At 33.7% G+C, this 22,981-nt stretch overlaps 1 long non-coding RNA gene across 1 annotated transcript in view; it reads left to right on the forward strand.

Annotated features, from left to right (window-relative positions):
- The window catches only part of LOC118201557 (uncharacterized), a 176,596-nt gene extending 154,207 nt beyond the window's left edge, over positions 1-22,389 (forward strand). The window contains exon 2 of the long non-coding RNA XR_015038597.1: positions 22,184-22,389. This is a non-coding gene — a long non-coding RNA (uncharacterized LOC118201557). The remainder of the gene's footprint in view (positions 1-22,183) is intronic.
- The last annotated feature ends 592 nt before the right edge of the window (positions 22,390-22,981 follow it).

Consider the following 22,981-nt stretch of genomic DNA (forward strand, 5'->3'; position numbering starts at 1 on the left):
GCGATTTCTCGCCAAATTTGGTGGAAAAATTTAGACGCCAAAAGTGTTGCCAGCTTAGCGCTGTCTCGCCAAATTACAGAAGTTTACTCAATTTTAATTTTAAAAAAATTTACCCAATGTTAAGTAGACCTGTATTCTTACCTTTCCTACATAGCATTGTCTCTCTAGCTTTTCATGTTACATCATACATAAAAATACGATAATTCCGCATATAATTGCACTTCATCTATGTGCAAAATTCATAACAATATGATTCAAGCTTTTTCACCAAGCCATTTGATCATGAGCATCACAGCATCGCACAAATGCGATTAAAGATTGTTTAGCAAAGTTACCTTGATATCCTTGTTAAATAAGCAAAAGTAAAGATCTAAAAGCAAATAAAGGGCAAATCCATAGCAGGATAACTTAGTTAAAAAAGTAAAGTCGTTAAACTAATTAAAGTTAATTAGTTTAACGACTTTACTTTTTATTAAGTAAAGTCGTTAAACGTATTAATTATTAAGTCGTATTAATTATTAAGTAAAGTCGTTAAACCCTTTAAAAAAGAAGGAAATGCTATCAAATGCAAATTAATATATTTAAAATAAAAATTCGAATCAAACAAAAATTTATTAAAAATATTTTAGCTGCTTTGAAAAAATTTAAGGTATTACAAAAAATTAAGATACTATTCATAGTAAATGTTATTTTCGTATTAATCCTAATGGAATAGATCAATCAAATTAAATTTCGTATTTGAATTTCTGAATATTATTTAAGAAAATTCGTCATCTATGAACTTTTGGCATTTAGATAAGACTTGATCTGATTTGGGTGACGTAGATACTCTGGCTTTGTACTCCAGACCCTCTTTTCCATTTCTAATCAAATCGCTTAATTCAGTTGCCTGGCTGCCGTAATGATTGAATGAGCAAACCCTCTGAACAGTGCTAATTTATCCTCTGTTTGGTTCCCGATAACTGAATAAGCTGGCTGCAGGAAGATTTTGGTGTTTTCCATTTATAGTAAAAACTCCACAGATGAAACAGAAAATTATTAATATAGTGATTAACTTCAAATATCTACCTGTGCCAGCCGTGATGAAAACCCTTCACTATACGTAATCCAAAATGTCCGACGAATATATTAATTCATATAGAGTGTCACATGTATGGAGAAGTGTATGTTTATATTGTAAATCCTGCCTCACAGAAAGAGCAAATAGACGTGAAAAAAATGTAAAGTACTAAAATCATTGTATGTATTCACTCACTGTACACCAAGTAAACGGTGCAATGAATAACATTCATTTGTAAATTTCGGAAATCAAAACTTACAAGTGAATCGCAGTCACTACATTTTACAAGTGAATCACATTCGTCCTGGGGGTAGTTTCTCATGATTAAAGTTTATGTTGTAGTTGAACGTTTTGGATATTTGTTGCTTAAAACATTGTGACATTCATTTTTTTGGTGGAATCAAAATGGTCGTGTACCAGCTGCGCGAAATTTAATTAAGGGGTCTTATCAATATGCCAACTCCACAAGATCAACGAACAATACCTAACTTTTTCATTCTCCACCTTAGTAGGTGGAGAATGTAATTTAACAATGAAGACGCTTTCAAAACTGCGAATCACAGGGCTTCGCTAATGCCTTGCCCTGTTTTCTAAGAGCCTGAATTCTCAAGAAGAACATGGTTTCTACAAAAACCCATTTATCCTTATAAATGGGACATATAACTGAGATCACAAATCTCTGTTTTCGTTTTTAAGATATTGTGAAAATTGTGCTTAGAAAATAAATATTAACTGAAAACCTCGTATGAGGTAAAGTAAAAATCAATTCTATACTTTCGTAACGCTTAAAAGAACAATGAACCAGAACTTGTTAATGCTTTCCGGGAAATCAAAACCTTCCTATAAAAACTTCCAAGTCGTAGTGTTTAGCTGCTAATATATACACAGGGTAATCACGAAAACACTTCTCCGATATATGAACTCCTAGGGGCCTATCCATTCAACCAATCGAATTAAATTTCAGGTATTGTTATTTGAAGGTATGCGCTCGAGAATGTGATGATTTAAAACAATAGAGCTCTCATGGCTACGGTTACAGAGAAAACACTTCGAAATTTTCGGACGAAGCATCCACTTTTTTCCTGCGCAAAGAACGTGCGCATCAGCGTATTGAAAACCATAAATAGCGTTTGAATGACACGTACGGAAAATTACCGGCGTAAACATTTGCAAAGAAGAGCATTTTAAAGGACAAATGAAAGTACAGAAGAAGGAGAAGGGAAAAAACTGTTATTGAAATTACAAGTTTTCAACGTGCCCACCTTAGCAGACAATAATTCGTTACGTGCGGGAGATGGTTCACAACAATGACGAACTCGTGACAGTGCAGGAGGAATCTGTATAACTTCACGTTTTATGGCATCTTTCAACTCTGACAAATCTTACGGATTTGACGTGTACAGCTTAGATTTCAGATAATCCCAGAACCACAAATCCGTCGGAGGGGTGGAGAGATGATGGATAAGGTAAGGATGATGGATAAGGTAAGGAGATGATGATGGTAAGGAGGATAAGGTGCGGGAATCGCGGTGTGTAGCTATGAAACTGCAAAGTTATGGAAGATGACTCTGTCGACAAAGAGCAGTCGCAGCACTTGCCGAACACTTGTGGCGAAGTGTGGAAGCTGGAGAATGATGCAAAACGTAAGTGGCTCTCATTATGAGGAGCGACCTAATTGTAATGTTCTTTAGCATGTGTTAGCAAAGTCCAAACTAGATCGTAACGAACATTAGACATTGTAGCGAACCACTAGTGCTCTTCTGCGTCGGTAATCAGTTGCCTGCATTCGTCCTGAAGTGACCTTTTCTTCCTTCTTCGTCTTGTGATCCAGCCGTCTGTTCTACTAGCCCTCCTGAGGCGGCGGTGTAGCAGTAGTAGAAAGCTTCTGCAAAGAGGATTTTAATGCTGTGAGGGTAACATCTTAAAAGCTAGAAGCAGCAGTTCTCTTCTGCAACGCACGACATCAAGAACGGCGTCCATACAATGTTATTAATGACTTTTCGCTGCTGCAATTCTGGAAATATGCAATTCTGCAAGATTGTTCTATGCCGAGAACTTGTAGTGGAGCACGTTTTCATATCTGTGGAGGTGACCTCTTCGAAGAAGTATGCAAAGTACGTCAATGCACCTCCTCTCTGTGCTGTCATACGTCCTTTACAATGCTTTTCTTTGCAAATGTTTTACGCCAGTAATTTTCGTCACATATGTATCGTTCCAATTCCATTTATGGTTTTTTAGTGCGGTGGTCTATTTGCGAGGGAAAAAATGAGCGTTGCCTTTCCAAAACTTCGAAATTTTTTCACTGCCACCGTAACCGTGAGAACTCTGTTGTTTTAAATAGTCACAATCTCGAGCGCCTACCTCCAAATAGCAATATATCAAATTTCACTTCGATTGATTGAACGAATAGGCTTCTAGGGGTTCATATATCGGGAGAGTTTTTTATGACCGCCCTACATATATAAGTGGGCCAACCAGCGGCTGAGCAGTAAAGTCGCTGAACACTGGTAGTTTGGTCCGAGGTTCGAATCCCGCGAACGGGCTGGCTGCATGGGCGCTTTCGTGGTTTTCCCCCATGTGTAATGTGTATGTTACGGTGAAACACCGAAATCTGGAGAATGTCGACTTTCACCGGTGAATGTCAACATTCACAGTCTCTTGGTGTATGTCCGAAATATTTTCCAAATACTCTTATTTCTGACTTACACCGGTCAATGTCGACATTCACCATGTACTAATGGTGAATGTTGAACATATAACAATATTATATTTTCTTCTCCGTAATTCAGTCGCGAATAAACGCACTTGAAACTTGAAATAAGAACTTAAGAACATGAGAACCTAAAACACACAATACATTCAAAATGAGAAAGGAAAATAATAGAAGTTAAAAACTTACTTAATTATACAGTACGTTCTAAATGAGAAAATAAAATAACAGTAATAAAAACTTACTAAATTATGTGATTCAAATCTTATTTATTGCAACAACTTAAACTATTATGGCACTTTATGACCTCTCTTTTCGACTTTCACCATTGCATATCTGTGATTGTCGACATACACCGGTGAGGGTCCGAATATACAAGAATGTAGTGAAATATTCGGTTTTTCACCGACGTATTTGGTGAATGTTGATATTCTCCGGTGAAAGTCGACATTCTCCAATTTCGGTCTTTCACGGTAACATGTATACGAGCTAGTTTCCTTTAGATAGCCCTCCACGAAGGCATCGCTCCCTTTAGGCAGATAGCCCTCAAAGCTGTACCATAATCACATACACGCACACTATATATACATATATCAGTTTTGACATACATAGAACTGATAGATACACTTGCCTCAAGTGAATAACTAGAAAAACGCCACAATCGCTACTAAAATTTAGAAAGTCATTAAAAAAATAATTTTTAACTTTCACTTTTAAAACGTACCAAGAAGTATAAAAAAAATTGTGTTATATATAATGCAAATATCATTAATTTTTCTCAGAAGTGCTGAGTTTTCACAGTCTTGTACTTCCTATTTTCTAGCATTAAAGTTTATCGTTCGAAATAACGTATTGAATTTAATTTGCACTTGTAATGATCTGCGTAGGCTAAACTTGCTTAAGAAGCCCCATGCCACAGACATTATTATTCTTTATTATCCCCCTTTAATTTGAATTATAGGTCTTCCCCATAATTAACTTTACGAAGCCCACTAACTGGGCGACACAACTGCCTGCAGTTTATTGCATCAGACTTAACGAATAAAAGCTTTATTATCTGTCCCTTATTATCATACTGTATTATCAGTCTTTCGCTTTACCTTTTATGTAAAATAGGCAGCTGAACAAAACGTATGGTTGGAAATTTTGTCTTGTTGCACTTAATGTGCTTTTGAACTGTGCAAATGGTTTTATTTACAATTATTTCTGAAAAATCACACATATTGCTAGACGGAGTAAATGAATCGCATATTTGTTTGTATTGTTCTTTTTTTAAGCCTGAAATCTAAACTTATATAAAACTAGTACTATTTTTAGTTGTCGTGTTGTTTATAATGAAGAAATAAAATAAATTTAATTAAAAAGTTTAAAATTCAGAATTTTTCTGGAAGATTTAAGATAAATCATTGCGACTAATTTTAGTTTAACTGATACTGATAGTAAAGAATAACTTTAAAAAGTTTAATTTCGTTCCGCTGATTTTAAGATAACCAAAATAAAAAACATATATGCATTAAAAAGTTTCGTTCTTGTAAAAAGAAATTTAAGAAGTAAGGTTATAAGGTATTTCTCCCGTCTTCTTAGCATGCCATCGTGGTGTGGTGGTCTGCACGCTGGGCGCGTATTCCAGAGGTCCGTGGTTCGATTCCCGGTGAGGGCGTTGCTCATTTTTTTATTTTTCCTGCTTCCAAAAAATCCGTAATGTCTCTACAGTGGCACCCGAACTAAAAGGGTGGTGGATGATGATTCTCCACACCCAGGATTTGGCGATTGGGTCCTCTAAAAACCCAGTCGCCCTTTAAAGGTGTAATATAAAAGGTATTTCTCCCGCCTTCTTAGCATGCCATCGTGGTGTGGTGGTCTGCACGCTGGGCGCGTATTCCAGAGGTCCTTGGTTCGATTTCCGGCGAGGGCGTTGCTCATTTTTTCATCTTTCCTGCTTCCAAAAGAATACCTAATATCCCTACAAGGCTTTGAAAAGCTTGAACTGTGAAGGAGTCAAAAAAAAATGAAAATTATAAAATTTCTGATTTAAACATTTAAAAGACAAATTGAAATTGAAACATCAACATCAATTAGATTAGACGTGGTAAACTTGTTAATTGCTACGAATAAAAATTAGGAAATTGGCTTTCGTGTAGAACAGCGAAAAAGAAAAGTATGGTTCATTTGTTTTATGTAATGATTACTGAAAAATGTGACTAATTATGGTATTTACAAAGGTTCAAGGAATATTTCCGCAAAATAATTTTATTGTTTACGAAAAACTGTGCTATAAAAATGTATGTATCAGTCTAAGAAGTCAAGCATATTGTTTTACTTCAAAACTTTCCCGTCAGACAGAGGGCAACAAATTTTTTGAGCCCCGTCATTTGGCCATGTCAGATATTGTAAAGAATATTAAAAGATGATCATCAGCCTCTCTAGGTTTTACAATCTAAGCTTCGTGTCTCTCACAGCGGAATCTCCAGCAGCTTCAGTGATCCATTGTCATTACTATCACTTCTATGGCTTCCTTGCACTCATCTCGTTTTTCTGCTTTGGAAGTTGAAACGAACATAAACTATTTCTACTTGCTTGATCTAGATATTTATCAGACCTTTGTTATTATATTTTGTTTTTGTTCTTATTTTTCTTATTTGTTCTTTTAAGTAATGTTTGGTAGGATTCCATAGTTATTTTAAAAAACATATATCTGGAACCATTGAAAGGCCATACAGATTTGTTGAGATTATAATTTCGGACAAAGAAGTGTTTCATAGAAGTGCTTCTGTAAAAATGCTTTTGTAGTGTAGGGTAACTTATACTGCACCATAGCAAAGCAAAATATAATTCAGCATTAATGAAAGAATAATACTGATGTATATTGCCATAATTCAGAAACGATATAATTGTTCAAAATTAACAACAGGATAAACTCAGGAAATAATGATATATAAACCAATACAAAAGAAAAAAAGAGTTCCACAGCATAAAACCCTAATAAAATCGTATGGCACAATAATGCTGTGCAGAGCTGCAATAATTTGAAATTTCAAACTAATGCAAAAAGTAACCTGAGCAATTTATTACCAAATTTCTTTACAGAATAGTACTGTTTCTTAGTGCCAATATATTGCAAGATCCCTTTTCTTTTGAAACATAATTTTATTTGATACCATAGTATTTAGTGGGTTATGAAGACAGGAGTATAATATTATGTTACAGACACATGATATTGTTAGAAATTTTGTACATATGTAAGCAATTCTAGTGATATTACACGTGAAACTGTAGTATTTTTTTTAACACGAAAATCTAAAGAAGCGAAGCTTTGCCGGAAAATTACGAACACAGGAGTAATTCAATTTAACAATGAGTAAATGGCTATCTCATTAAATTGGCAAAATATCGCAAAGCTGGCAATGGTTTTGAAAACTGATTTTTGTCGCCAAATTCGGTGAGATAAGTCGCCAAACTTGGCGACATTTCAGTCCGGTTCCTGTATAACTGTAATGGATACATACATAATCATCATAGCAATAAATCAATTACATGATCTATACAACATAGCAATAAATCAATTCAATAACTGTAATTGATCCTCTATGTAACTGTAACCAAATCCGGTCCTCATATGCCTTCCAATAATTTCGAGAAGTGGAAAGTACTAGAGATTTCTTGGTAACTCGGAGAAAAACTATATAAGGACGGAGAAAGTCTCAGGTTCTCAGCTGCTTAGTTCACCGTGATTTCGGAGTATTGAGATATCTCCGTGTTAGCTTCGCTCTTTAGATGCACTTTGCATTGTGTTGTGCTTAACGTTCTTAGTAATCTGAAGTATAACTACTGATTTACTCTGTGACAGTGTGAGAGAGAATTTTTCTCAAAAGATTCAGAACTGGGAAGCGTTTCTTTTGGTAAAATAAATTTTATCAAACTGTCATAGGTACTGTGTGCATTCAATCTATTACGAACCCGTATGCACACAAGGATATTGTATTGCAGATGCTTGTCAAAATAATATTAACATGTGTTTCTTTAATTATCTATACAACATAGCAATAGATCAATTACATGATGTACTAAAACAATAATTTCACCAATATATAATGCCATGATAGACAGATAATACTATTATAAGGTACTTCTCCTGCCTTCGTGGTGTAATGGTCAGCACACTCGGCGCGTATTCGAGAGGTCCGAGGTTCGATTCCAGACCAGTACATTGCTCATTTTGCATGTACTCCTGCTTCAAACTAACCTAATGAGTCTACAGTGGCGCCCGAACTAAAAATGGTGGTGGATGATGATTCTTCACCACCAGGATTTGGCGAATGGGTCCCCTAATCCCCAATCGCCCTTTGAAAGGGGGAGTATATAAGGTACTTCTCCCGCCTTCATAGCATGCTTTCGTGGTGTAATGGTCAGCAAGCTCTGCGCGTACTCTAGAGGTCCAAGGTTCGAGTCCCGGCGGAGGGCATTGCACATTTTTCATATCTCTTGTTTAAAAAAAATAACTAATGTCTCTATACTGTGACGAAAAGTGTTCCGGTCTTCTAAATATATCGTGCCTCATTGCATAAGACATTGGATTACGAAGCCGATGGCCCCGAATTCGGAACCCACCAAAGGCACATAGCCTAAAAATTGTTTTTTGTTTAAATTTCCTTCCTGTTAATTTATTTCTTTAATGCTCATTTGTTGGAGAATGTTCTCTATTTTCTAGAAACTTCCAAGTCTAGAATGTTCCAGCTCGTTTATTAAGTATATGTTATTTACACTCATGTCCATAAATTAAGGATAATTCGGAGTCATACGGAAATCAAACTCTAAAATAAATATATCACCTGTAAAATCACCACACACATCTTCAAGAATCATATGCAAATTTCAGGAAGTAACCAGATGACAACCGATGGTACGTCACAATGACGAGAGTGTAAGAGAGTGATATATAAGGAATACAGGCAAAGAAGTAAAATTGTTCGCAGGCGCTTTATAAGCATTTCAGTGCAATAACCGAATAATTATGACACAAAGGACGCCATTTGGATGATTTTTTACGTGGTAGAATTATCGGCCGTCTGGAATGTGGGCGTACCCAACTGGAAGTATCAGACGAACTTGGAATTGTCCAGAGTGTCATCTCCAGGCTTTGGCAACGATTCCAAGATGATGGTAATGTGAGTAGACGTTACAGCACAGGTCGCACCAGAGTTACAATGCCGAATGAGGACCGGTATTTGGCAGTTACTGCCAAAAGAAACAAGCGGAGCACAACCTCAGACCTGTCTCGTCAGCTCTCTTCAGCCACTGGTACGACAGTTTCAAGGCAGACCGTGTACAGACGCTTAGGGCAGATTGATCGATATGCTCGTAGACCTGTCAGATGCGTTCCACTTACTGCAACTCACTGTCGCCTGCGGTTAGCCTGGACTAGAGAGCATGCATTGTGGACACGGCAACAGTGGGCTTGTGTGATGTTTTACGACGAGTCCAGGTTTAGCTTGCAGTCTGATTCTCGCCGGACGTTCATATGGAGAGCTCCAGGTATCCGTTACCACCAAGAAAACATCATTGAACGACACCGTTACGGTGGTGCAGGAGTGCTCGTTTGGGGTGGAATTATTCTGGGTTTCAGAACTGACCTGCATGTTCAAATTGGAACCATGACAAGCCAAATCTATCGGGACGTCATTCTGGAACAACATCTACGTTTGTTTCGGGGCGCCATGGGCGCACAATTTGTGTTTATGCATGACAACGTCCGTCCTCACCGTGCAAACATCGTAAGCGAATGCCTTCAATCGGAGGATATCACCCGTATGGACTGGCCAGCATTCTCACTGGACTTGAATCCAGTAGAGCACGTGTGGGACATGCTTGGCCGACGAGTTGCAGCCCGTCAACCTCCTCCTACATGTCTACCGGAACTTCGGATAGCACTGTTTTTTGAGTGGTGTAATATCCCCCAAGATCAGATCGATAATTTGATACTCAGCATGCCTAGGCGTTGTACGGACTGTATTGCATCGTCTGGGAGACATACAATGTATTAAAAATCATACCAACCATGTAATATTGGTTTTTTGTAAATAGGTTTTTTTTTTTTTTTTTGGTAATTTTCTCCAGGGAGAAAAAATCGCTAATTTTTGTAATAATATCAAACATATACCATCTTTTTTTGCTCTTTACCTTTTGTTTAATAAATAAGCTTTACAAATAAGTCAATTGTGTTTTGCTTCTAACTCTTCCTTTGCCTGATTTTGCATTATCCTTAATTTATGGACATGAGTGTAGTTCGAGTAATAAAGTCTTCAGTTGAGATCTGAGTAATTTCCTCTTCATTTTTCTTAATAGGATCATTTCATCTAGACGACAATATATTAATTCAGGAACAACAAGATGATTAGCAAATTGATGCACTGACAACATTATACAGTACAATACAGTAACTGAATAAAATAATGCCTTATACATCTACACGGTACAATAATAAAGTGCAAATTTGTAAACGATTTCTAAAAAGGTACACCTGATAATTAAACACCGGATATTTTGTTGTACAGTTTGATTTGTATATGCTATAGTTACTTGTTCTAAGATGCCATTAGGTATCTCAGAGCAAGTAATGCAAAATATGCCTATTACAAGCTAATATTACATGCCAGACGTGGATCAGTTACTAATACATGACAACCCAATTGTAGCAATGTACTGTGGACACGTCTTGCGACATTATGGTTTCTGTTTTTGTTTCAGAAATACATTATATGGCAATACTTGAACAGCATGATGCTATGATATACTGTTCATTGATAATACTAAAGAATAATGCAACATTGGTAATTTAAATTTAATGTCTTCCATACATTTGAGTAATATAATAAAAATTTGCTAAAATTACTTGATTCTTCAAAAACGTACTGTTTTCAGTCTGCAACATATTACACTGTAGCACTATTCTATGTTACAATAGCTTTAAGCTAAAATCCTACGACATCTTGCACTTCCTAACACAAATGCTATTCTACAGTACATAGTTACGAGTGTACATAGTTACGTATGTGTTTATTGCATTATAAAGTTTACTTCTCTTAGGGAGCATACACTGTAGACTTTTAAAAAGAATATTGAAGAATTATCTTCTAGCCTTGTGAAACAAAAAAAAATGGGGCAGAAAAAGAGTGTATGAGACACTTTTTTTTTCGAATCCACCTTAACAGTTACGTAATTTGAGTTTACACAAGCCAAGCACTTCTGGCTTAACAGAAATACGTAATGTCAAACAAATTAAAAATGTGGAGGATTAGCCTAACGGTTCACAGGATAATTAAACGCTCAGGCAAGGCTCTGGTTTGAAGAAAACCGGCGAGACAAAGCTAAATGGCTAGAAGCACTCACTCAACGCCACTAAATCAAGTCGCTAAATAATCACGACATAAGGTGGCCTAGAATAGGCAAACACGTTCTAACTTGTGAAACTCTTGCTTAAATAGCACTTCTTTCTACTTCTTCTATCTGAATAACCGCTCGCTATTTCATTTGCATTCTGGCATGAAAAGCGTGGGTGAAAAGAGAGCAATAGGAAAGTGCTAACAGTCTTAACAGAATCATGGAGCCCCGGATTTTTTCAGCGTTCGAGCTTAGCTGCTCCAACTCTTTGAAGAATAACACACACATATATATGTGGGAGTGTGTATGTCAGAGCCGGGACAATGATCTCCAGTGAGCAATTAGAAGTAGCAATAAATTAACTACAGAAGTTTAGCACCACATTAAATGATTATGACTGCTAACTTTCAACTTGGGAACATATCAAGAAGTATTATTAAAAGAATTCTGGGTAAATAATCCAATTGAACTAAGAGAAAAAAATAACAGCATTAATTTATTCTAAAAAACGATGAAGTTTCAGAGTACTATATATACTGTTTTCTAACATTAAAATTTATTTGTAGATGTTAAGGCAACAGAAGTCAGCGTAAATTCATAATTTTTCAGGACTAGTTTTGAAGGTTTAAATCTTGTTAATAAATCTTGTTGCCTTAACACCTTCAATAATCGAATATTTTAACTCAGAATTAAAATTTATTGTTGGAGCTAATGAGCTGAAGTTAATTTACGCTTGTTTACTCTAACACATTGAGCGCATAAATTAAAATAGCCTAGAAAGCACCATGCTGAAGACATTAGTAATTCTGAATTACTTTTCATTAATTTGAACTAGAGCTCTTACTTCGCCTTAATAAGCTATCCAACGTTTTCTAATTTAAAATAGTAGATGGAGACCCAAATGCGCATATCTTATAGCAGCAGACCTAACGCATAAAGCTCCATTTAAATAGATGGGAAGACTAGGATGGTTTGGTTTCGATTAAAGTTATTTCTAGAGCAGTTCTGCATATTGATGGACTGATTAAAGGAAGAGGCATATTTGTCTGTCTCATTCTTTGTCAAGGTGGGGATGTAAAGATATGAAAGAGAACATGACTTTCTTTTTAATTATTCTCTTATTTATAGTGAAACAATAAAGTATATTGAGTACCAAAGGAATAAAGAAACGTGGTTTAAATTTTAAATTTTTTTGAGAAAGACTTGATACTAATTTGATTTAATTTCACTAAGAGTTAAGACGTTTTGGCTAATATGTAAGAGAAACTGGTATAAGTTTTTTGCTTAAGAAAGTTAAAATAAAAAATTTAAAAAATCAGAAAGATTGAATTATGAAGAAAGAGAAAAAAATTAATACGATAGTTCTCTTGATTTAAAAATTTTGTTATACTGAAACATTAAAACCAGACAATGATTCTTATTCATCCTTATAAGAGTTTTAAGCACGCAATAAACTTCTTTATTGCTACGAATAAAAATTAGTCCCAAACACTATCATATCGGCAAAATTCAAGACATTGAAACTCTTTGAGCTGACTGATAGGATGCAAAATTAAAAAGTAAACCATGAAACATCGTAAAATCTTATTAAATTTAAAACTGTGTTTATATTACAGGGATATGATGATAACGAAAATAAAATAATTGAAAAAATATATGACAGCCATTCTATTGCTATATTTAAATTAAACTGGCATATAATGTATTAGACTTGATACTAATTTGATTTAATTTCACTAAGACTTAAGATGTTTTGACAAACTCTTATGTAAGAGAAACTGGTATAGTTTTTTGCTTAAGAAAGTTAAAGTAAAAAAAAAAAAAAAATAGAATTTTCAGAAAGATTGAAATGTGAAGAAAGAGAAATAAATTAATGCGATAGTTCTGTTGATTTAAAAATTTTAATATACTGAAATTGAGCATTAAAACCATACAATGTATATTATTCATTCTTATAATAATTTTGAAGCACGCAATAAATTTCTTTATTGCTACGAATAAAAATTAGTTTCAAACGCGTATTATATTGGCAAAATTCAATACATTGAAACTCCTTGAGCTGACTCATAGAGTGTAAAATTAAAAACGTAAAACGTGAAATATCGTAAAAGCTTATTAATTTTTAAAGTGTTTATATTACAGGGATATGATGATTACGAAAATAAAATAATTGAAAAAATATATGACAGCCATTTTATTGCCATATTTAAATTAAAGGTTAACTGTCATATAATGTATCTGTTGTATTATTAGCTTATTTGAGCTTGGCGTTCAGTTCAAACTGATGCATGCTTTCCTTACAATAAAAATTCATTTAAATGATGAAAGGTGTAGAGACTGCTTCGTTGATTAATCGATTACATCCCGCAGTTCTATCTGCTTTGTGATGGATATTTTCGTGGAGGGTGTTTTAAAGGAACTATATGATATTCAAGTTTACAAATCTGAAAACCATACTCAGCTGACCGTTTTATCATGAACTGTACCAGGACAAGCATCCAAATATACGCTCTCGGTCCACCTGTGAGTGTATACATTAGCGGGGAAACCGGGAGCATAGATCTATTATTTTAGTAACTACTAAGAAAATGTTCGCAATTAGGAATTTCTCACCAAATGAAAATCGCAAGCTTTTACTTAACATGTTGGAAGGAAATGAAAGTCTCAAATTTAACTTAACATGTTGGAAGGAAGTATTTGTTTTCTCAAGTTGCAAGTGAAGAAAAGTAAAATAAAAAAATATATATAAAAAAAAACTGTAAAATTTATTACACTTAAGAGAATTCAAATCAGCGAATGGAAAAATGTTAGGATAAATTCAGGAAAGCCAAATAGTTTCAGCAAGAAAATTACGTTTAGTTTATATAAGTGTTACGATCTGCGTAGGATTACCAACGTTAATTAAGGATTCTCATGGGCTATGAGCTTTTATAAACTGATTGCGGCAAAAATCTGTAGCAAAATTTTTGTGGACGAATAACTGACGAAATTAAGCAAAAGTAAAAATTGAAAAACTCAAAAATGTATATTCCGAATAAAATTCTGAAATTCCTTGCAGTATTATTGCATACTTTCTTTCTTTTGTTATATATGAATTTTATGTTTAATATTTGTTTTATATGGATATAAATTAGTGCTTAAGCTTATTTGTGTAAGTCTCTTGGTATACTTTGTGAAGTACGAGAAGCTGGAGTTAGAATTATCAAAAAATAAATAAAATAAAATAAAATAAATAACCAAAGTACATTGGTTATTAAAAAATAGGGCATGAAGTGAGAAATTATTACCATCAGCTGAAAATAATGCAACTTGAAGCAAATCAGTTTCAAATTTTATGTATGTTATTTAGTGCAGTTTAATACTATAAAAAGCAGTAAAAAAGCCTTGCCTGTTAAAATGTATAACTGTCTAATAAAGTCGCATTTTCACAGAAGATTTTATCTTCTTTACAGCAGGTAAGAGGAAATATTCTGGAAGTATTCTTAAGAAATTTAAAAATTTGGCTTTAGAAGTAAAATATATCAACAGAATTTGAACAGAAACGAAAACGAAAAGTTAATAACTCAGATAATTAAAAATCAGTTGAAAAGAAAATGAATTTTTCAGAAAAATAGTTTTTTGTATTAAAAATTAATAAAGGGACCGATGTTTTACTGTCATGATTCAGATAGGGGTAAGAAAAATATGTAATAATTTTCGTTTAATTTTTCTTCCTAATAATGCATTCCTCCTTTCTGGTGAGAAATTAATGCCGTTGAATTTAAGTAATTTAAAAGCAACAGCTCAAAACTTTGCATGTAAATATCCGAATGATATAAACGACACAGAAATTGAGTCAGATCCTTGAATTCTATAAAGGATACAGACATTCAGTCAGAGGTATCCACTTTAAAAATAATGCTCTTTAATAATTCCGAACATTGAAGCAGTTTCAAGTTTAGATAGTTTAAAAATATCTCACAAATACAGTTCAGTTCAAGCGTATATGAATTTTGAAGCTTGGTTAAGAATATTTGTAGCATTGCCAGTTGTTGTGCGAGTGGCGAAAGTAACTTTAACAAACTTAAAATAATAAAAAAAAAAATTATATCAGATCTTTATTTAGTCTTCACTTCATACATCTGGCTCTTTCTATATTGCCTTTATGTGTTTAATGGTTGATTGTTATATTGTTGTTATATTGTTAATTATATTATTGTGATTATTAAGCGTTTCTAGATTATTAATAAATATATTAAAGTTCTGTATTGCAACTGTTCATAAGCTATATATGCAACCCAAGCAACGTGCATCCAAACATCAGTCGCCTGACTAGTGACACAGACGTAATATGAATATGCACCTCCACCCACCTGGGGAAAATAACAAACTCCGTCATACGCGTCACGCCACACAGTGCATCAAAGGGCCCAACTAGGCAAGCTCACGTACCAGGGGTACAGCCAGTACCTCCTACATATGTATGTAGGAGGTACTGGTACAGCCCACCAACGCACTGGGCTCGTAAATACAACCGTAGAAAAGACTCAGAGTCACAGTCAACTAACAGTGTCCGCTATTACAGCACCCCCTAAACGCATGAAAACAACGGCGCATTTCCTAAGAAGTGTGATGCCAATGTTAGTAGAGATAACATTTCACTTAGCTCCCCATCACTCTGGAATGTGATGGGTAGATTTTGATGGTATGATCACTTGGCCACTAGGTGTTCATTAGAATGAGATGTTTTACTAGTTTTCCGTTTCATATAAGTGTATTTTATTATCCTCTTTCGTCAAAACTTGGGAACTTGTTTTGATCCCAATGGATCCAAAGTGCAGGTTTTCTCTTTTCCGAAGGAGAAAGAATTGTTAAACTGGTGGATTAATGATATTCACAGAAAACATTTTACTCCGGCAGAATTTTCGAAGTAGGTTGCTTTTTATTTAAATGAATGTGATTATCTGTGTTAGAAAAGTGTTTCTGAAATATAATTATCATGAACTAAAGCGAGTACATATACTTATAGAAAGTAAATACATTTAATCTCATAGTAAGTTTTAATAAGTGAATATATAAAGACGATGATTTATATCATACTATTCATTTAATTTATAGCATATAGCATTGCTTATCATCATGCCATTTGTTTTGATTTACAGCAAAGGGCATTATTTATCAAAAATACCCTAGTTAAACCGAAGAGTGATTTTACTTTAAATTAGGGTTAGATTAAATATGTTACTAAGGCAAATTTGAAACTCTAAATACATTTGGTATGCTGCAAAATGCTTGCATTTAAATATCTCAATACATTTGTCACAGTGATAGTGTATTTATTAGAATTTGAAAAAATTAAGAATTACAAAATTGGATCGAATTAAAAATACGTGTATTGTGATTTTTGCACATACATTACGATACAAAATGTTGCAGTTTTTGTACATAAAGCACATTAAAGTGTGAAATACTAATATCACTTAAATCTTGATAATATATTTGTGCCTAGTGACAATCTCATTTCTAATATTAATGTCAAAAAACGTTATATGTAAATTTTTTATGAGTTCATGTCTGGTATTCTTGAAATTCACTTAATACAACGATCATTACTGATATTCAAACATTAGTAGAAATTTAAAATAAAATATTATATTTTATTTTAGCCTAGATAATTAAATCCGAGAGTAATAATCTTAGCAGGTAAATGTTTTCAAGGAAATAGGGAAAAAAGAACTTAAATGCAATTCCTGTTTCGAAATTTTAATTGCAGGTAAAATGTTAGAACTTAATGATTATTATTCCTTGATTCAAAATATGAGCCGAGGAAGTTTATTATGCTGCCAAACATTGTTAATGTAATGATGCATAATTACATTACAGCTCAAAAACTTCTCTCAGTGGATAACGAACAAATTTTCTAATAATTCAGAGACAGATGGCAGTGAAATTAATTTTACAGAATTTGAAAGACTTTGATATATTTATGGATGTATTTGAACCCACACGTCAACTGAAACGATGTCGTAATATATAGTAAAAGCGGCAACAAATTAATTTTTAAATAATTATTGTAAAAAAATTGAATAATATGCCTAAGTTCAAAACCGTAAATTAGTTCAAACGCGTAAATTAGAAATTGTTCAAAACAAGGTTTGATTTTTTCTCTACTCCAGAGAAGGTATTGTTGTGTGCGTACGGGTTGGTAATAGATTTAATGCACACAGGTCCGACGACAGTTTGATAAAGTTTATTTTATCAAAAGAAGCACTTTAGAATTCTGGAACTTTCCACAGAAAGACATATACAGGTGTTCACAGTATCACAGAGTTCAATCAGTAGTTACACTTCAAATTACTAAGAACGTTAAACACAACGTAATGCAAAGCGCATCTAAAAAGGAAACTAAACCGGAGACATCTCAATATTCCGAACTCACGATGGACTAATAACTGGCAACGACAACTGAGGAATTGATGCTCTCTCCGGTCTTATATAGATTTTACTCTGCCACCAAGATATTTCTAGTACTTTCTGCTTCTCGAAATTACCGGAAGGTATATGAGGCCCAAATACGGCTGTAGTTACACATGAAATCACTTGCAGTTATTTAATTACAATATTCATTACAGTTATACAAAACCCGGACCAAAATGTTACCTAATGGTCGCCAAATATGGCTAATTTTAGCGATTTCTAGCCAAATTTGGAAATGAAACGTAGTCGCGAAAAGTGTTACCAGCTTAGCAATATCTTTCCAAATTAGCGAGACAGCCATTTATTCATGTTTAAGCAGACTTGCGCCTGCATTGTTACTTTTCCAGCATAGCATCGTCTCTCTAGATTTTCGTATTACATTATACAGAAAAATACGACAATTTCACTTATAATTTTACTAAAATCATTTATTTATGTACAAAATTCGTAACATTGTCCCCCTTCCCAAGACTATACGTCTCGGGTAATAAAATCCCTAGACAGGAAGCCATACTTACAACTAAGGCAAATCAATGCAATACTTAAACAATAATTTCGGTAAGTAACGTAAAACAAATCAAATACTGAATCAATAAATGAGTGCACAATACTATTTACATTATATACACTATGGGGACTACGTATTATGGTCACAGTAAGGGGCTATCCTTTCGTAATGAACAGGTTTAGAATTCGATGACTTACGGATCCGAACTACGACGTCGTTCAGCCTGTTTAGGACTGTATAAGGACCATCTCTAAGTTCTCTAAGTGACTGTAGTTTAGGAGAGATGTCTTTCCGTCGAAATGGATTGCACAACCCCATCTTTTCACCTTCACTGAATAGATGTCCTATAATAGCTCCCGTGTCGTATCGGGTCTTCATTTTCACCGTCGACAAGCTGACTCGCTCTCGTATAAAATTGTGCATCACGTCAAATCGTTCCTGGAGATGTTGGATGAACTCCTCAGGCAATGAAGGCGCGTCCGGAGGGCGACCAAACAAGCCGTCTGACTAGGGATGTAAAGCTGTCGTTCGGACTTTGTCGATACCGAGTAGCTTGCAGAGTTCTTTAATTGCAGCCCGGCCAAATTCAAACAGTCAAACAAATGAACAATAAGTCTCAGTGGAGAAGAAAAAAAGTTAAATCTTCATTAATAAGTGTACAGATGGAAAATAAAACTGCTATTATAAATATCTCTCGAATTATATTATCATAACGCGATCGTTGATTTGGTTATTACGATTCAAGAAAAATGGTCAGATTCCAAAAGAACAATGTATCCGTGGCGATTTGTCCTGCGAGGAATATACAGCAGTTGAAAGCAACTTATTACACCTAATTTTGGGGAAAGCGTTGCTGGATTTCGAAGAGCTACAAACAGTTATCTGCGACTGTGAAAGAATCTCTCAAGATCTTAATAAACGGTTCAAGTACAGACTAAGATTGAGAGAAGAAATAAAACAACGATTTTGTAGTGAATACTTATACCAGCTGAAAAAGGAAGCCAATAAAAGATCGTTAAAGCAGATAAATGTCGATGACATCGTATTAATCGGAAGTGATAATAAAAAAAACGTTCAAATTAGCATCTTGCGAAAGTGGCAGAGCTCATTCCAGGTTACGATGTACAATCAGAATTGTGCGTGTAAGATAGCATCGGGTATATTGTTACGAGCAATTCAAAGACTCTATCCGTTGAAAATTGTGCGATATCAAGATGCTGCTGTCTGAAATCAGTCCCAGGGATAAATAGAAGGGCTAGCTCATTTCTTTGTTCGACTCCTCGCCGACGCAAGCCTAATGGGGGGACGTAACAGTCAATAATCTGACCTCACTGTGATGCCACCTGTCCTGATTTCCCGCTTTTAAAACAGTAGTTTCATTAAGCTGCGAGACGATTTTCTAGAGGTTACATATCCCAAATTAATTTTAATAATACATATATCTGTTTTCTAATAATGTATATATTTAAAATAATTTATATATATATATATATATATATATATATATATATATATATGTAATTTTAGTCAGTTTTTATTTTAAATTCTATATTTTAAAGTATAGTTTACGTAATATGGCTTTTGCGCTGCAGTAACGTGCCGTAGCACTTACAGAAGTATGAAAGGATGAGATATTTTATTTCATGGGACCAAAGGATCCAAATGAGAGTTTGCTTTTGACGAAAGAATGGATACACAAATGTCAAAGAGAAGATTCTATTAATGTGAAGAGCGGAAAAATCTGCAGCGAACATTTTCTATGCAGCGTTTATGAAGATGATATGAAAAATCGCTTGTTTGGATAGCCACAAAAAGAAACTGTTGAAATGGAATGCTGTGCCGAAAGTAAATTATGATGACAATAATAAATCGAAATTGATGATGACAATAATAAATCAAATTTTAATGATTTTGAAATAAAACTCACAAATGAAAATGTAGATAATCCTGAATGTTTAAGGATAAACAAGAATGCATTGATAATTTGAAGAACAAAATAATATCCTTAGAAAATTGTATTAAATTATATTAAAGTATTGAAAAATAGAGAAAAGAAAAATTTTAGAATGTTTGTTCAGCGACAAAGAAGGTGGACGACATCTAGACAGAAACTGGTATCAGAAATTAAAATCTCAAATAGCGAAATTTGGGGGTGGGGGGAGCACAAATCGGAGAATTTGGAAAAATGTCTAAAGCATATTTTTATAAAGGCGCAGATTAATGCATTACTGAAAAAGAACAAAAAAATCAGGTGGACTATTGAAAATATTTCACGTTGCATCGTCATAAGAGCTCTGTCATCTTAAAGCTATGATTTTTGGAAAGAAAAAAAATTAAGAAAAAAATTGGAATATCTTTACCTAGTATTATCAAATTAAAGAAATGGTGTTTATTTTATTTTTTAGTGTTTTCTAAATTTTAGTGTAGTCCAAGAATTCAAAGTAATGTTCTTTCTCTAAAGAAGGAAAGAGGCGAATATTTGTATTCTGTAGAAAAAATATGCGTTCTCAGTTTCGACGAAATGCATATAGATTGAAAACTCAGCTATGACTCTAAACTGGACTAAGTTGGTTATTTTTAAAATGTGCAGTTTGTTTTAATCAGAGGTCTCATTTCGCGCTCTACCTCAAATTACTGAGAAACCGCGTTTTAGATAGAGGATTTGTTTTAGAAGATGTAACTGTTTGAAATTTTGATATTATTAAAGAGGTTTTAAATAGAGATTGAGAAGAAATCAAATTGTGTCACAAACTAAAACCAAATTATTTAATGGTCAAGGGAAACGAGAGACAAAAAGTCGCTCCAGAGAAAACATTATTTTCAAAAAGTACCGCAAAAGGTATACTCTACCCCACAGGAAATCAGAAAGCATCTGACATCTATGAGTTAATCGATAATATCTTCGGTATTATGAATAGTACCAAAATAGTACCAACAAGAATAACAAGTATTTAACAAACTAATTTTGTTAAGTACTTGTTAAAGTTATTCTTATTGTATCCTTTGTAACTAATTATTCACTAGATTTTGTGCTAGATTAGCATTCTAGATAAAATATAATAGTAAAGTAATTGACATAAAAAGACCTGCTTCCTTTACTCACACTTTTGAAAAATTAAATGACTGTTTTAGGTACTCTGAATAAAGCTATTTTGCCAAAATTAAGGTAACAATCTTATATACATTTATTTAATTGTAATATAGATATAAGTATAAATTACAAAATTATTTAAAAAATATCTATTATATTGAATCGGAAGAGAATTATAACAATGTAAAATTTACAATTAGGCAAAAAACAAACTTAGGTTAGCAGAAATGTTGCCATATATGTCATATATGTTTAAACCTATGTCAATGTAAAGTTGTTTTTTGAGTAAATTTAAGTAGCTGCTATTATAGTTATCTTAGAAGCAGTATAAAAATTCTCTCAGTTAGCATGAAAATAAAGAAATGATTAGAAATAAACGTGCATTAAATAAAAAAAACCTTCAAATAAAAAAAATAAAAAAAAAAAAAAAACACGGAACTTTATGTTAAAAGAGTAGCACATTTTATCTATTATTTTAAAATTGAGTAAGCATTATTAAACTTTTTAATGGTTCAGTCTAAAATGCATAAAGCAGTAACATTGCCTCTTCCAAATTATAGCTGTCTTTCACACACAGCTCATTTTAAACGCTGGTTCAAAAACGCTAATTTCCAAGCTGTGAATTATATTGGCGCGCTCAGTGTCATCATGGCTACGTCATCACTTCTCACTTTCTGTTTCAGGGGGAAAAGCTCTATGAGCTAGCCCTTCTCTAAGTCCTGATCAGTCCAAATGTAATGAGAGCCAAAAAATATAGCTTAGGTAAAAGAACTTTGTGAAACTACCGAAAAGATCTGCATGTAGTCATGAGATTAAAACAAAACTCCTGAGAGACTGCACTTATGAAATTATTATTTGTAAAGAATTGTATTAATTGTGATTTTAGTAGCTTAGAATTCATACTTTGTTGCAGTGTTAGAGGGAGGGTTTTTTTTTTTTTTTTAAGAAAACACAGACTTTAATGTTGACTTTTTTTTTTAGGTTAACTTCTTTGAATTAAGTCAAGTGGCAGAATGTTGGCTATTGACGAGTCACATCCTTTGATGCTAATAATTAGCTGCAGCAGATTTATAACAATGTGTTAATGTTCCTCTTCTCTTGTAATATAGCAGAATTGAAACTGTGAAACGGCAACTAGTAACGAATCTGCATTTTCCGTAAATAAATTTATGTTTTTCTTACTCTTATGAGCAGTATTTTTTCTTGACACATATCACAGAACATAACACAGTCGAGTCTGTTTTAACGAAAGTAAATGATCGCAGTGTTTCCATAACACCTGCTGTTTAGGTTTCTGTACTGAATTGTAATTAATTTTTCATATACGTAAGCAGTTATTTTAATAAATTTTAGTGCCTTTTCATCTACCTTTCTCGTTAGTTTTATTTCCTTAAACATTCAGCTTTATTCATGAGTTATATAACGCAATTAGAAAATTAGCATAGTTATTCAGTAAGAAATCGCACAATAATGTTAAATGTTCACATGATAAAAATTCAAATTTTCCTAACAAACTGAGGCTGAATTTTATTGATATATGCCTCAGTTTTAAGACAAATTATAATTAATTAGCTAGCCGTCTTTAACAAACCTACAACAGTAAAGAAAATTCGATTTTCATTCGTTTCAGTGAAATTAAATTATACGTAGCAAGTTATTTTTGTCGAAGAAAGAAATCTTATATTGTGCAGCTTACAAAAAAAAATATTAGTTTTAGATGTCACTCATAGATGGCACCGTCTGCTATTGAGGTTTGATTATTTAACTTCACTCTTGATC

Source organism: Stegodyphus dumicola, chromosome X1 (assembly GCF_044657685.1).
Source record: "Stegodyphus dumicola isolate Sdum_Otavi_A_Nest chromosome X1, ASM4465768v1".
NCBI classification, from domain to species: domain Eukaryota; kingdom Metazoa; phylum Arthropoda; class Arachnida; order Araneae; family Eresidae; genus Stegodyphus; species Stegodyphus dumicola.